Genomic DNA, 13,671 nt, shown 5'->3' on the forward strand with positions numbered 1-13,671 from the left:
GCACTGCCAACCCCAGACATGCTGCCGCTGCTGGCCCTGCTGTGGTGGAGGGAGGGGGCCGAGGGCCAGGGGGAACCAGGGGAGGATTACTGGCTAGAAGTGCAGGAGTCAGGGATGGTTCATGAAGGCCTGTGCATGTTCATGCCCTGGTCCTTCTCCTACCCCTGGAATGTCTGGGTTGTCTTTGCCCCAGCTCACGGCTTCTGGTTTCTGGAAGGGACCAATACAGACCAGGATGCTCCTGGCCACAAACAACCCAGATTGTGAAGTGCAAGAGACCCAGTGCTGATTCTGCCTCCTCGGGGACCCCAGGCCTACAACTGCTCCCTGGACATCAGAGATGCCAGGAGGAGGCACAACAGTTCGTGCTTTTTTCGAGTGGAGACAGGAAGTAGAAAATGGAGTTACATATCTAACCATCTGTCCGTGCATGTGACGGGTAAGCAGTGGGTTCCAGGAGAGGCCACAAGGGAAGGACATGGGGGTGTCAGGGCAGGGTTGGGATGGGACTCTCCATCCTAGGAGAGGGTTGGGGGGTACAGAGTGTCAGGGCTCAGAAGGAGGAGCTGGACCAAAGTCTGAGGCTTCTCTCAGGGCCGAACCTCGAACCCTCCTTCCTGACCCCCATGTCTCCCTGTCACCTCACCAGCTTTGACTCACATGCCTGACATCCTCACCACCAGGACCATCCACCTCAACGTGTCCTGTGAGTCCTGGGCCAAAACAACCGGTACCCTATTGGGGTCTTGAAGGCAGTAGGCATGGGGGCTAGGGCCTCAGACACTGGTGTTGGGTCCCAGAATCCAGGCTGGGAGGGGGTCACAAGGATGCCCACCTCCACTCTTGTCCCATTTATGCAGCTCCTGGGGACAAGGGCCCATGTACACCCAGCCCTCACCACTGATGCAGGGCCACCATGTCTTTCTGTCCCAGACTCTCCACAGAACTTGACTGTCACTGTCCTCCAAAGAAACAGTTGTAGGGAGCAGGGCCTCTTCCAGCTCAGGGTAGGGCCAGTTCCCTGCCTCACCCTGGACTCACCCCAGTGACCAGAGACTCTCTTGTGGGTGAACCCAATGGACCCTCCCATCCTCAGCCCCCATGGCTGCTGTGAGTAGCTCTCCCCATCAGCCTCTCACTCTCCTCAGACTTCTCCACCCCCCTTCTCAGCTCCAAAAGGAGAACAGGGCAGCATTCACAGGGTAGAGCCCACGTCTCGAGGCCCTTTGTCATCTGTCTCCTGATGACTCCTCCAGCCTTGTCTTTTTATTTTCCCTAACAATTGTTTATTTAAGTATTTTTGGACAGGTGATATAGTCACATGGCTAAAAATTCAAAATGCACAGCAGAGTCTGTCCTCAGATGCCCAATCCCCTCCTGGGAAGTGACCAATGTCCATAGGCTGCTCTGAGCCTTGGTTTGTTCACCTAAAGGATCCTAGGAGTCCTTTGACATCAGTCGTACAGACTGTCCTCATTCTTCTCTGTGACTGTGCAGTCTTCCATGGCCTGGATGGATCTGATTCTGAATGCATCTTCTGTAAAGGAATACCATGGTATTAATTTTTTACTACTGACTGAAATGCTGCGATGAACAATGTCATATCTACTTTCTCATGTGTGTATGTGTGTGTGTTGTGTGTATGCCTTTGGAATAAATTCTTAAAAGTTCAAGCACTGGGTTATGTGTTCTTTCTATCTTTTTAATTGAGGTATAATTGACATATAACATAAATTACTTTCAGGTGTACGACATAATGATTCGATATTTGTATACATTGTGAAATGATCACTACAATAAGTCTAGTTAACATCCCTCACCATGCATAGTTACAGAACTTTTTTTCCTTGAGATGAGAACTTTTAACATCTACTTTCATGGCAACTTTCAAATATGCAATACAGTATTGTTAACTATAATCACCATGCTGTACATTACATCCCTACGAGTTAGTTCCTTTATACCTGGAAGCTTGTACCCTCAAACCCCCATCTCTGGCAACCACCAATCTCTTCTCTGTATCCATGAGCTTCTTTTTTTTTTTTCTTTTTTAGATCCCACATGTAAGTGAGATCATGCGGTATTTGTCTTTCTCTGTCTAACTTAGCTGACTTAGCATAATGCCCTCAAGATTCATCCAAGTTGTCACACATGGCAAGATTTCCTTCTTTTTTATGGCTGAGTGGTATTACATGGTATATATACCGCATCTTCTTTGTCCATTCATCAGTTAATGGGCATTTAGGTTGTTTCCAAGTCTAGGCTATTGTGAATAATGCTGCAATGAACATAGGAGTACATATATCTTTTCAAATTAGTGTTTTCATTTTCTTTGGATGTATATCCAGAAGTGGAATTGCTGGGTCATACGGTATTTCTATTTTTACTTTTTCAAGAACCTCCATACTGTTTTCCATAGTGACTGCACTAATTCACATTCCCACCAGCAGTGCACAAGGGTTCCTTTTCTCCACATCCTCTATTTTTGAGAAATTGGCTAAACTGTTCTCCATCGAGAGTGGACAAGCTGACATCCCCTCCAGGATGGGTGAAGTGTGTGTGTTCTCTCAGCCTCACCAAACCGGGAGTGGGGGAACTTTTACATCTTTGACCATATCAGGTGAACACTGGAATCTCCGTGTGGTTTTAGTTGTCATTTCTTTTGCTATGCATGATGTTGCACGTGATTTTATCTGATGAAGAGTCATTTGTGTTTCTTTTATTCAGTGAACTGTCTCTTCATAGTCCCTGCTAGTCTTCTACTGAGTGAGTTGACTTTTTATTACTCAATCTTGGAAACTTTTCTCAAGCGAGAGGAATTAGCCATTGTTCTGTGATAGGATTTGTGAGCACTTTACTCAGTGTGCTGTTACCTTTTTATTGCTGGTCAGTAATTGCTACAATGCTTAGCGATCTGTTTATGTCTATGGTCACATTTATCAATCTCTTCTCTATGGCTTCTGCATTTCCCACTTTGAGTTTATAAAAACAACTCCCTGCTTTTCCTCCTGTGGCCTTGTCTCTGAAAAGCCACCCCGTGCCTCACTCCCTTTCGCTTCAACTCTGCAGACCTATTTGCTTTTCCCTGGACATGCACAGGCCTTGGTCATCTTTGCACTCTCTGTTCCTCCTTCCTGCAATTCCCTTCCACACTCTCAGCATCATCTTACTGCCCCTGCTTAACCCCCACTCTTGATTTCAGATGCTTTCTCCTCCAGGAAGCCCTCTTGGCCCTGCCGTCTCATTTACATTGCTATCCTCAGAGCCCCTGCAGCCAAGTGTCACCACCATCACATGTGTCATGTGGTGTCAGCATCTGTCCCAGAGTCCCCACTCCCCACCAGACTGGTAGTTTCTAAGAGTGAGCCCCCTCAGAGACACCTCGTTAAATCAGTCAACTTGTGTCAAATTAGAGAAAACTGAAGGAAAAGGGTTTTCAGGGTCAATCTGGGTTCTGAGTGAAGGGGATGAGGGATCCAGGGCAGGGCTGACACCTTGTAGGACATCTTATAAAGCCCAAGACACTCCCTCTGTACTTCCTGGGGCCTGAATTCAGCCAGACAGCCCATCAGGACAGAGATGAATCTACATCGAGTGCAGATAGAATGGGGCCTGAGCAGTGATCTGGGCCCCTACTCACTACCTCTCTCTGGGTCCCTCTCGCAGAGTCTGGGTCTCTCTCAGTCTGTGTGTCTGAGTCTGTCCCTCTCAGCCGGTCTCCTTCTGCATCTTTCCCTTTCTCTGGACCTCTATGTGTCTCTGACCGTCTGTCTCTTTTTCTCCAGCACCCACAGTCCTGGAGAGTGGCTCATCTCTTTCAGTTCTGGACAGCCAGTCCTTGCTCCTGGTCTGTGTTGTCAACAGCAACCCACCTGCCAGGCTGAGCTGGGCCCAGGGGAGCCTGACCCTCTAGCCCCTCACAGCCCTTGAACACTGGGGTGCTGGAACTGCCTCGAGTACACGTCAGAGATGAAGGGAAATTCACCTGCCGAGCTCAGAACCCTCTGGGCTCCCAGCACTTCTCTCTGAGCCTGTCCCTGCAGAGTGAGTGTCCAGGGGCTGCACACTGGACCCCAACCCCCCAATGCCCTTCAGCTCACTGGTTCCTCATCCTGACCCTGGTAGCTCCTGGGGACTCATCTCTTCCCTGGGTCTCTAAACCCAACTCACCTCCTGCCAGAGACCATCATGGTCCACTTCCAGCACAGTGTGAACAGTTATGTGTCCTCTCCATGACCAGAGACCCAGCTGCAAACACCACAGGGTGGATTGGAAGGCCTGGAGTGGTCTGTCCCCTGCTGGACTCTCCCCCAGATTCCTCCCTCTCCCTGAATCTGGCAATGTCTCCACCCACAGCTGCGCCAAGACCTCTGTGACTCTGAGACTTTGCATGAGCAATTCCTTCTCCTGAAATGCCCTTCCCTCCCCATTCCTGCCTCTCCAAGTCCTGCTCATCCTTCAGCCTCAGTGTTAAATGCCACCTAAAGTTGTATGTGTGAATGTGTGTGAATGTGTGTGTATCACTGTATGATCCTTAGCAGAGGGACATTCAGTCATTTATTTACTCGTAGACTCATTTCACAAGTGTTATTGCACACCTACCACATGCCAGCATTGTCATAGGGGCCAGCGGTACATCAGTGAACACAACTTCAAAACCCACTGTCACCCAAAGAATTCAAAGAGACACTTCAGCAAAGAAGATACAGAAATGACTAAGGAGCACATGTAAAGATGGTCGACGTCATTAGTCATTAGAGAATGCAAATCAAAACCACAGTGAAATGTGACTTCACCCATTAAGACAGCTATTATGTATTTAAAAAAAAAAGATAGAAAAGAACAAGTGTTGGTGAAGACTTGCACAAATGGAAACACTCATGCATTGCTTGTGGGAAGGAAAAATGGTGCAGCCTCATGGAAAACACTTTGGAATTTCCTCCAAAAGTTAAACACAGAATTACCATATGACCCAGCACTTCCACTTCTAGCTGTGTACTCAAAAGAATTGAGAGCATGGACGCAACAGACACTTGACACCGTTGTTCACAGCAGCGTTATTCACAGTAACAGTGGAACCAACCCTAGTGTCCATCAGCTAGAAGAATGGATGAACCAAACGTGGTATATACATGCATTGAAATATCATTGATCCCTAAGAGGAATGAATGAAATTCTGACACATGCTACAACGTAGGTGAACCTTGAAAACAACATGGTAAATGAAAGGAGCCAAACAGAAAAGGACCGGTATTTCATGATTCTTCTTCTATGAGCTGCCTATGAAGGCAAATTCATAGAAACAGAAAGTAGAATGGTGGCTGCTCAGAACCAGGGGATGGGGGATGGGGAGTTGTTGTGTAACTGTGCAGAGTTGCTGTGTGGGATGCCAGAAGAGTTCAGCAAATAGACAGTGGTGATGGTTGCACAACATTGTGAGTGTACCTAGTGTCACTGAATTGTACCCTATAAAATGTTAAAAATGGCAAGTTTTATTTTATGGCTATTTTACCACAGTAAAACAAGGAAAAAGACGCACTTTTTAAATCAAAAAGCTGTCATTATGGAGACAAGAAGAAAAAATAAATAAAATTACAGCACATCAGATATCGATACATGTTTGGGGGAAATCCCTCCAGGAAAAGAGTCTGTGACATAATGGGGTAGGTTTTCTGTATCAGAGAGTGTGATCTGATGGAGGCGATGTCTGAACAAAGACTTGAAGGCAGGGAGGAAGCAGGCTCTGTGTTTCTCTAAGAGAAAAGTATTCCAGGAAGATGGAGAACAGGGAGGGGTGAGTGCCATGGTGCTGAGGCAGAAGCAGGCGTGGTGTGTGGTAGAGACAAGGGTCCGATGTTTGACAGCACAGGGAGGATGGTGCGGACCCCGTGGAAGACCAGTGCAGGTGAGTGCTGATTCTGGAAGCCTTTCAGGGGCGCAAACACATGACTAGACCCTCAAATTAGCAGGACCCCAATGGCTGCTATGTTCAGAAGCAGATGTGACACGTCATTGCTGGGTACTTCAGGCAGGAGGTGGTGACACCATGGACCAAGGACATTGTGTAGGTGGGGAGGATATATTTGGGAAACATTTTGAAGGTCAAGATGACTGAATTTTCTAGTGGATGTGGTAAATGGGGGAAAGAGAGGAGCAAGGATGGTGCTGAAATCTTTCCTCTCAGCAACTGGACGGATGCAGCTGTGTTCCATGAAGGACGACAGAGAGTAGGGTTTTGAAGGTTGCTGATCATTCTGAGAAGTTACTTGAAAGCCAACTGAGAATGTCAGCGAAAGAGTTGGATAGAAACATCTGGAGGTCAGGAGAGGGGTCCAAAGTGGAGATGTTAACATGTACAGTCAGTGTAAGGTGATGACAACAGATGAGGTAAAACAAACAAACAAAGAAACAAAAACAAGAGGGCGTGGTGAGAGAATAGTGGTTCCTCAAAAAATTAAAAATAAAATTACCATATGATCCAACAATTGCAGTTCTGAGTATTTATCCAAAAGAATAGAGAGCAGGGACTCAGAGATATTTGCACACTCATGCTCACAGCATTTTGTTCACAAAAACCAAAAGGTGGAAGCAAACCAAATGTTCCTCAACAGATGGAGGGATAGACACAATGTGATCTATTCCTACCATGGAATATTATTCAGCCTTAAAAAGGAAAGAATTCTGACATATGCTACCACATGGATGAAGCTTGAGGACATTATGGTAAGTGAAATAAACTAGTAACAATAAAGGCAAACACTGTCCGATTCCACTAATATGAAGCATCTAAAGCAGTCAAATTCCTAGAGACAGAAAATGGGACACTGGTTGATAGGGCCTGGGTGGTGGAGGCAAATGAGAAGTTTTGTTTAATGGGAGCAGAGTTTCAAGTTGTGTAACTTGAAAAGACTTGTTGCTTCTTTCTTTTTTTTTTTTTGAGAAAATATGCAATATGCTACCAGGACACACAGTCCATCAAACTGTTGACAGGTGAAGCACAGAAACACATCCATCACCCTAGGTGTTGGCTTCCCAGGAGGCATGGCCAGGCAGGGTAAGGAGAGCTGTCTGGGTCTGACCTGAAGCTCTGAGAACTCCCAAGTTCCACCCCACTCTGCAGGTAAGAAAGATCACCTTTGACCCTGAGGGACAGGGGCCATGGAGGACAGGAGAGGAGATTCAGACACCCTCCCTTGAAGGAATGAAGGACAAAGACTTTCAGCATCCCACAGGGTTCTGGGTGTGCTTCACTCCTCCCTCCTCCTGCTCATCCTTTGAGCCTGACTTTCATTTCTTTATTTAGCTCTGACTAGTATGGTCACTGCTGTAAGGGTTTTCAGTACACAGTCAGCAATCTCCCATGCATTCATCTACTCCTTCAGCAACGATCTCCCACTTGTCGATTGTCTGAGGGCTTGGGTAACATCTGTGTTTTTACAAATACATGTGTTACAAATGTAAATGTCCCTGCTGTCGATGACTTACATTCATTGGGGAGGAGGGTGAAAATAACGAATAAATAAGGAGTGAAAATATATAGGAGATAAGTGCTCTGAGGGAAATAAAATGGGCGAACGAGGAGGAACTGTCCTGGGGGCTGCAATCTTTGAGAAAACACTTGCAGGAGGTGAAGGAGTGCAGTGTGAGCACTGAGAGAGGATCACCGAGGGCTCTAAACAGACAGAGCTGCAGGTGCTAGGACTCTGAGGTTGGGGCATCCCTGATGTGTTGGAGAAACAGCAAGTAAGACAGTGTTTGTAAAGCAGAGCTCTGTGGGGGTCGGGACTGGATCATGGTGGGGAGGGAATGAGGATGGAGAGGCATGGAGGAGCAAATATTGCAGGGTCCTGCAGTTCACCATCATTACTTATGTATTTTGAGAAGAGTGACAACTTTTGTGTGTGCCTCCTTTGCTACTTACACAGAACACTTCACTCCTGAAACTTCTGACATCAGATGTGTGGTGGTTTTCCCCACACTGAGCAATTCTCTGCAACACCAGCTGGGTGACCTACAATTTAACTCAATTCTAACACTATCTACTTGGAGATAGCATCAGATTCCAAAGGGTAAAGGCTCATTCCCACAATACTGTCCCCTCTCCACACTTCAGATGCCAATCTCAAGTCCAGGTTGTCACCTGTGCTTCTGACCAACTGGCTGTAAATTGAAAGTTTCCATGACTCCCTGATTGGGTTCAATTAACTTGCTAGAGTGGCTCACAGAATCCAGGGAAACAGTTTACCTACTGTGTACCAACTTATTTTAAAAGGACATGATCAAGGATACAGATGAACATCCAGATGAAGAGATGCATAGGGCAAGGTATGTGGGAAGGGGCAAAGAGCTTCCATGTCCTCTCCAGGAGCGCCACTCTCCCAGCACCTCACGTGTTCACCAACCTGGAACCTCATACTATTGGGATTTTCATGGAGGCTTCATCACGTATACATATCTATATCTATTCCTAAACTCATATCATCTATATCTGTATCATCTATGTGTATTCAAAATCTATATTAGATACAGAAATAGATATATAAAGATATATTCTAGTATTTCACAGACATGAACTGACAGTCATTTTAATGAGATCACTCTGGCAGCTGTGTTGAGAAATCCTGTATCAAGGTAGGGTAAAAGAGAGGAAGTTAGATAAGGAAGACACTCAAATAATCCAGGCAGGAGATGATGCAGACTGTATTAGTTTACTGGGGCTGCCATAACAAGATACCATAGACTGGGTTACTTAAGCTATAGAAATTTATTTTCTCATAGTTCTGATGGTTAGAAGTCCAAGACCAAGGTGACAGCAAGGTTGCTTTCTCCTGAAAACTCTCTCCTTGGCTTACAGATGGCTGCCTTCCAGCTATGTCCTCACTTGGACTTTTCTCTGTGCACACACATCTTTAGGGTCTCTTCTTCTTACAAGAATATAAGTCGTTTTGGACCCTATTCTAACGCCTTCACTTAAACTTAATTATCTCTTTAAAGGCCCTTTCTCCAAATACAGTCACTTTGGGGGTTTAACATATGAATTTGGGGGGACACAATGGAGTCCGTAGAAAGACTTAGTCTGGGGTAATAATGAGTAATCTAATGTGAAGAAGTTGGGTTCCAGATACTTTTTGAAGGTGGAATAAAAAGCATTTATTAATGGAGTGATAGAGTACATGTGGAGTATGCTCAAAGATAGCTCACTGCCTCTACCTCATTGGTGTCATAGATGTCAAGGATGACTCCATAGGTGTCCATAGAAGTCACACATGTCCATAGATGTTATATATGTCCATGGATGTCAAAATGACCCCATAGATGTCCAGGGACATCACAGATATCCATAGATTTTATGGATGTCCATAGAGCTGTAGATGTCATAGATGTTCATAAATGTCCATAGATACCAAAGATGACTCCAATGTAGTTGCCATGAGCAACTTCAAGAATTCATTAGCCAATTCCTGAAATTGCCAACTCTGTAGGAGAAGGATATTTTCAATATGGGGATCAAACTTTATTTTGTTTACTATAAGTTTGAGGTACCTCTGAGACTTCCAAGTGAAGGTGACAGGTAGATGGCAAGAGTTTGGAGCTCAGGAGAAGGGCTCAGGTGTGAGACACAGAGGTTTGGGAGTCCTTCACATCAAATTCTGATAATGGATGAAACCACAAAGAAGAGAAGGCTCCTGGGACCCTCCAGCATTTAGAGTCAGGGAGATAAGGTGGAAACAGCAAGAAAACCACCGAGAAAAAATAAATTACCAGGAGGATGTAGGGTTAGGTCCTTGTGGCCAAGGGGAGATGGAGCTTCAAGAAGGAGAGAGTGTTCAGTGGTTTCAAACACTAATAATTCCAGTAGGGTAGGGTCTGAGAAATGACCATTTAAATTTAGCTAAGTGGTATCACAGCTGATCTTGACAAAAGCAGATCTGGTAGACAGGTAGAGGCAGATATCCTGATTGGAGTGACATCAAGAGAGATGGGAGGGGAGGAAGTGGAAAGACTCTTGAGAAATGTTGCAGTAAATCTAGAGCTGAGAAATGAGTGCAGCAGAAAATGGTTGTGCTCCTAAATCCCTTGGCTTCCTGGGTGAGAGCACTGTCTTTGTTTTAATGAGATGACTCTTGGTGGAACCCTGGATGGGGATTTTCATTCCTAACTCCATTCTCCAGAGAGTGGAGAGAGGCTGGAAATTTAGTTAATAATTGATCATGCCTGTGTGAGGGAGCTGCCATGAAAATCCCAAAAGTATGGAGTTTGGGGAGCTTCCAAGTTAGTGAACACATGGAGGTGCTGGGAGGGTGGTGCACTCAGAGAAAACATGGAAGATCCAAGTCCCTTCCCACCTACCTTCCCCTATGCATCTCTTCCGTCTGGATGTTCATCTGTATCCTTTATCATTCCCTTTTATAATAAGCTGGTACACAGTAGGTAAACTGTTTTCCTGAATTCTCTGAACCACTCTAGCAAATTAATTGAACCCAAGGACGGAGCAATGGGAACCTCCAATTAATAGTCAGTTGGTGAGAAGCACAGGTTACAACCTGGACTTGAGATTGGCGTCTGAAAGGGGAGAACCTTGTCAGACTGAGCGGTTAACTATCTCCAAGTACAGAGTGTCAGAATTGAGTTCAATTGTAGAACACCCAGCTGGTGTCACAGAGAATTGCTTGTTGTGGGGATAAAAAAGACTCACAAGTCTTCTGACACATCTGGTGTCAGATCGCACTTGTGAGTGCGATAGTGTGCGAGTAAAGGAGGGACAAACAGGAGGAGAAGTAGATTTTCATAATGACTTTCTTGTGTATCCAGTGCCTGGTACACAGGAGAACTCAAAGAGACCATGATCAGTGGATGTGTGACCTTGGAAGTACCTAACTTGTCTGATACTTAGTTTCTTTCTCTGTGAAATAATAGTATTTTCCACACAAGTGTATGTGCGTGTTCAGTATAACTGGAAAGCAACAAATAAGCGCTATGCTTGTTGGATAACTGAATTAATGGGACCTTAAGAAATGTTTGTTAAAAGAATGGAAGAATGAATAAATGTTGTGTCAGAATCAAATTCACTTCATGGACCCTCTCTGTCTTCTCCCTGCTCACCAACCTCCCCGCCCCCCACAGGCACAACTGCTCTGCTCTGTCCCACTTCTCTGATCTCCACACAGGGTCATCAGCAGGAGTCCAAGTTAGACAGCCCTGCTGACCCCACAAGCTCTGCAGGGACTGGATCAGCCTTGGGGATGGAGCAGAAGCTGTGTTATGCCTCCTTCTGTTTTAACAGGATGAATCCTCAGGAAGGCACCTACACCACCGAGCGAGGAACCAACAGGAGCATCAGTCTCAGCCGGAGTGCCCACATCCCCTCCAGGAAGGAGGACCCAAAGACCAATTCTTGGAGACTTGACATCCCCATATCCAATGAGTTTATCGAGAATTATATGTGCGTTTCCTGCTACACAAGAACCTTATTAGGCTTTCCAATCAGAGAGACCAGGGATCAAATCCATGCTCTTTTATTTACTAAGAGTAGGACATCAGGCAAGCCACCTTGCCCTTTCATGTCTTGGTTTCCTCTTTTGTGAAATGGATGTAGTAAGCCCTAGCTCACAGGGTTGCTGTGAACATTGAATAAAAGTACCTATGGAAAACACTCAGCGAAGTCCTGGTACATTGTGAGAGTTGGTGCATCCTGGTTCCTTCTCTCTTGAACAGAAAGGCCTTAGTCACATTTCACCCAGAGGCTGGATGTGTTCTGCCCCGGACACCACATCAGCAACATGTCAGTTCACTCTCTACTCAAAGTCCTCCCGTGGATCCCTGCCCTGACTTGGCCTCCAGTATCATCTCTCTCCACTCCTGAATCTTCCCTTTCCATCCTGCCTGCCACCTACTAGTCCTGCTTTGGCAAAATAAGCTATTAACATGTAGAAAATTTCCTAAAACTCAGAGCTGAACATAGTCAAAATACTTTTCTATCTCCTCAGCTGAAAAGAATAATTTAAAAGCTTCTAAACTTGACATTCTAAGCCAGGGGTCAGGAAACTTTTTTTGTAAAGAGTCACATACAAAATATTTTGGGCTTTGCCAGCTGTATGGTCTCTGTTGCAACAATTCAACTCCATGTTTGCAGCACAAAAGCAGCCATAGACAATCTGAAAATGAATTAATGTGGCTGTGTTCCAACAAAATTTTATTTACAAAAGCAGGCAGCACATGGGCTGTTGTTTTCTGACCTCTATTCTAAGTTGTTCTTCATCTCACTCTGCCTACTTCTCCATTGCCATATCCTAACCCATCAATCCCTCAAGTCATTCTTTAAGTGCCCCCATTCTGATGCACTCCTCACTGTCTCTGTGCATCCACATCCCTCCTCCAGGAAGGTCCATTATCATGTCATCATCTGGCTAACACCAGCTTATCCTTCAAAATGAGGTCAGAAATATATATCTGGGTTGAGAAGGTAGAGGGAAGCAGGAGCGCATACTCTTTCTGCTAAAAAACTTGATAATATTTCAATTTTAATAAGAACCACTTTAAACAAAAATCACCCAAAATTCACCAGAAACACCCAAACCATGACAGAGACAAAGTGTTTTGCCATAAGTTCATAAAGTGATCCTTAAATAAAGAAACGGAAGACTCTGGTGAGGTGTAAAAAAAGATCTGACACCTAACCTCCTCCTGCCCTACATGCAGAAGGCACAATTGAGTCAGACTTCTATTTATGATAATGTCAGGGCGACTCATATGCGTCAACCTGTCTGTTGAAAACATTAAAAATTGATGGTTAGGCTTACAATCCAGACAAGGTGGCATCGACCCATTGTTCCCTGTTTCTCCCCTCTATTCACAACTAGAAGTCCTGTAAATGGTGCAAGAGACAACCAAAGGAGAATTCTGGAACGTGGCAAGAAGGAGAGCTGGTTTAGGACCCCAGGACTGGAGGAACAATACAGAGGCAGGGAATCTCAGGCTCCCACCCAACAGAGTAAGGACACTCAGATTTGCCATTTCCCAAATCCTGACTGAGACACACAAGGCAGCCAGGTAGGCTCAATCCTCTCCTGGACAGAAGGAGAGCCCCTCTGACAATATCAAGAGAGTCCTACGCCACCGACAAGGGGAATCGACTGGGGACAGAAATAAGTGTCCAGGAAGCACTTACCTTCTCCGTCAGGTGGGAGACTATTCTTCCCTTCCATGAGGCACTAGGGCGGGTGGACAGAATGGGAGGAAGGCATCCAGGCATGGTGTTTGATATTCCTGACCCTGACACTCAATTTTCTCCTTTGTCAAATGTGAAGACTAGCCTCCTCATTTTCAGAAATTTTTTTAATTTTTGAGGCTGGCATGAAGCAAGTTATTTAAAGGAGCAGTACAGAGGCCAGTAAACATAAAACCTCAGCAATAACATCCCCTTTCCCCTGTGGCTCAGCCAGGTGGGGCAGACAGACATTGTCCACAGAAGGGACAATGGCTGAGAGTGAACAGGAGAGGTGGGAGAAGGAGCAGAGAGAGGAGACCAGCACCACCCACTCCTGATTGTCTGCTCCTCCCCTGGCTCCATCCATCCGCATCTCTTTGCCCTCCTGGCCCCAAACTGGGACCTTAAACCTCAGCTCATACCCTTCTGCAGAGTTGGGAGTTACCTAAGCTCCAATCCTGACC

The 13,671-nt window shown here is 45.6% G+C and overlaps 1 pseudogene; it reads left to right on the forward strand.

Annotated features, from left to right (window-relative positions):
- LOC131397666 (sialic acid-binding Ig-like lectin 12) overlaps positions 1-13,671 on the forward strand; it is a 25,982-nt pseudogene continuing 12,311 nt past the window's right edge.

The sequence above is a fragment of the Diceros bicornis genome, chromosome 34, assembly GCF_020826845.1.
Source record: "Diceros bicornis minor isolate mBicDic1 chromosome 34, mDicBic1.mat.cur, whole genome shotgun sequence".
Classification (NCBI taxonomy): Eukaryota; Metazoa; Chordata; class Mammalia; order Perissodactyla; family Rhinocerotidae; genus Diceros; species Diceros bicornis.